At 42.8% G+C, this 3447-nt stretch overlaps 1 long non-coding RNA gene across 1 annotated transcript; it reads right to left on the reverse strand.

The window, feature by feature from the left end:
* Window positions 1-307: 307 nt before the first annotated feature.
* On the reverse strand, window positions 308-3335 carry LOC144477573 (uncharacterized; the record flags this gene model as incomplete). Its single annotated transcript, XR_013495214.1, has 3 exons — window positions 3060-3335; window positions 1570-1696; window positions 308-396 (listed from the first exon to the last, which is right to left on the reverse strand). It is a non-coding gene; the product is annotated as an uncharacterized LOC144477573 (long non-coding RNA).
* Between the last annotated feature and the right edge of the window lie 112 nt (window positions 3336-3447).

Here is a 3447-nt window from a genome sequence, read left to right on the forward strand (position 1 = left end):
ATTATTCACATGTAGGTTCTGAGACACCCTGTATATTGAAAAACTTTTGTATACTTTTTTATCAGTATACAAAGTGTCTCAGCTGAACGAGAGACAATTAGAAATAATATTAGAAATATTACACATCAATATATTAATATTGATAGCAATATTACAGTCAAATTATCCATCGGGTATCGCGAACACCGTAAAAGTTACTTCGACCCCGTAATTGCGCGCACCGCCGTATTTATCCGAAACAATCCGGACAATGCCGGAACTCTGAAACAGACTCCGTCGAAATGGTTTCTATGCATAATTTACTTACTGGCAATCCTGGCGGGCCTTGGATACCGGCCTCCCCGTCCGTCCCGTTCAGGCCAGGTGAACCGGAAGGTCCTGGCTCTCCTCTTGCTCCTGAAAGTACACACATTTCCGAGCTAGTACGACGGTTCGCATCGTCCGCGAGAGATGTTCGACTCGAATCCCCCGCAGGCGATTAATGCCGTGTCTATTACTCTCGCGGCCGAATAGACCGCGACCTTTAGTTGCGATTAATACGGAGATGTACAGTAATTGTCCCGTTAATTGTTTTCGGCTGCTCCGCAGATCGCATTCGCTCCGCTCGCCAAACACGTGTGTCAGTCGCTCGTGGAAAGAAAGAACGCTTTTTACCATTGTTATTCGAAGCGCGGGTTTCAAGTGACCAATAGTGGATAGGTACAGCTTGTAGAGGAGTGAAAATTCTGCTGCGTTTTTCGTCGATACCGTTTAGAACATGATTGCGGTCTCGATGGACAATTGCGACGAATTATTACATTTAATTGAGAGAAATTAAACTCGATAATGTTTTTAGATTATTTCGAATTTGTTAAAATTGTGAAAAATCTGCCAACGTTTTTATTTAACCGCTGTTTGTTGCAGTCGTGATTCTCCATAAAGATCCACAATCTGTTCGGGAGAGTTTTATTTAGAGTACCGATTCTCCACGACTGTTTGAACCAAAACCTTTGCATCGCAATTATTAACCCTTTGCAGTCAATGGTTGCCGATAAGGTGACACTATCCACGTCAAAGTGGCATTTCTTATTAATTCCTGCATTTATAACTAATGATTTTTATTTCAGAATATTTTATTAGAAAAATCGTCTGAATGCCGAGGGTTAACAGTTATTTTACACTTTGACGGCCGTCGATTACATTGTTGAATCTAATTTTTAAACATTGACTCCCACGCCGCTCCATCGTAATTTCTTTCGTTCGTGAAAAGATGGAATAATTAATAAAATCGAATAGAGAAAACCGTTCAGTTTCACGGCCGTCACAGTGTCGACACGGTTTCCCACGGGTCCACTGGGTGTTAGGCAATCAGCAGCAGTCTTTCGAGAGGTGTGAATCAGAAGAAGCCGTTACGTTGTTAGGAACGATCGAGAGCGCTCTCCCTGTACACATAGAAGGGGGAGCTGCGTCGGAATCGGTCACCGTTCCCGATCGTCGAGAAAAGAAGGAAAGCAGACGAGCACCGCGTCGTGATCTCCGAGATATTTCCTTTCGTTCCCGTAGAGAGGAATTGGCTCGTGGAAAATCTACCTGGTGAGCCTGAGTCTCCCTTGGCGCCCTTCTCGCCCCGGTAACCCCGTACACCGGGTTCACCCTTCGGACCCGGTAAGCCGGGTGGGCCTCTCATCAATGCCAAACCGCTCTCACCCTTGAAACCCTATAACGCAACACTGTAAGGTCAGATCCAACCAGGTCCTCCGTCTCTGTTTAATCGATTCATTTAACTCTTTCTTTTCGTTTCTCTTCTTTTTATTTTTTTCTTTTTCTTTTTTTTTTCTTTTGCTCGATCGGTTTCCCATCGCGCGCGTGCGACGAAGCGTTAAAACGCGGTTCTCTTTCTCCCCATAGGAAGGAACGGAGATCAAGGAAGGGAGTACGGTGTTACCTCGGACACTATCATTGGTTCACACGGATGATTCCGGCACGGTTCTACAACACGCTCGCAGCTATTACGGGAACAGCTGCTCGAAATTTCGCCCCGTTCGTACGTTCGTTCGCGTTCGCGTTGCCGAGATTGTTCTGTCCCGTCGATTTTCCTAAATCGACCGACCAAATTGACGGACTTCTGGAACTCCCGTGCCGGGACCAACCGGTTCCGACTACCACTACGATTAACAACACGAAATCTAGACACAATAATTAACACTCGATCGACAACACGAACAGAGTACACTACTGGTTCACATGCAATCGATTTACAACGGGGAACGGCTGTTAGTGGGATCAAATTTTAGTAGAAAACCGGAAGCTATCAGAGTATACCTCTTTCTCCTTCTTTCTTTTGTCGTTTCTGATTTCACTGGTGTTTTCGGGGTGGCGGATTGTTTGGAGAACTTTGGTTTCGTGCACCATTGTTTGCTTATGGTTTCTCGGTAGTTTTGTGTTGGGAATAACAGAAAGTATAAATGTACAGATGTGATATTTTCTTAAATTTTATACCAGAAATGATAGAAGATAAAAATATAAAAATATGATAAATAATACTGTTTTATACCGAAAATAATAGAGACTAGAAATATTGTTACTTTATTTGCAAGAATCAGCAGAAATAGACTGTCTGTTAATTGTTCTAGTCCGTCACAAAACCAAAGTCCATTTTCTACAATTATTTATTACACATTAATCACCATTAAGCTGCGGATTTTGTGTACAATAAAAATCACAAAGCAGTAATTAGTATGAAATTTAAGACACTGCCGCATCGTTTGTAACTCGTTAAAATAATTAATGAAGCAAATACGTACTATATTTTTATGCATCTTTGATCAAACCTTTGCTTGGCCACCAATGAACAGTTCGAACGACAGTTTCCTTGAAATCAGGAGAAAGAAAAGAGGAGAAACAAAAGAGCGGGGCCAAATAAAAATATTAACAAACAAAATGGACAATGTACAAATAAGATACACGTGTGATCACGGTATTTATCACGCGTTGGACTTGGCGGTGTAAAACACACGTTGTAGTTATACAAGATGAGTCGCAAATAAAGCTACATACTTGTGGGTCTGTTTGATACTTACGCGACAATTGCAGGCTTGCATCGATCACCGGTGGATAAAGTTGCGAGTAGCCTCAAAGCCAGTAGTAGTAGTAGTTATTAGTTATTAATGATTTGAACCGACACACAGGGGAAGAAGTAATGTGGTGTTACTTGCTACATTAAACACAAATTAGTTATCAAGCTACGTACACTACGCCAGATACTACTGACTAATAGTAAGCGGTCAGTCTCGCACACACACACGCGCGCTCACTCTCTCCGCTTCTCTCGCGCTCTCTCCCTCTCTCAGCTTGCCTCGCTACCCCTTAAACCCGCTGTCAATCGTTCGCACACCAGGGCTGCGCATCTCACGGATCAATTCGTCGAATACTATTTTATTCGCGTGATATTTCGAACCAATTCTTCGA

This window comes from Augochlora pura, unplaced genomic scaffold (assembly GCF_028453695.1).
Source record: "Augochlora pura isolate Apur16 unplaced genomic scaffold, APUR_v2.2.1 APUR_unplaced_2009, whole genome shotgun sequence".
In the NCBI taxonomy this organism is placed as follows: domain Eukaryota; kingdom Metazoa; phylum Arthropoda; class Insecta; order Hymenoptera; family Halictidae; genus Augochlora; species Augochlora pura.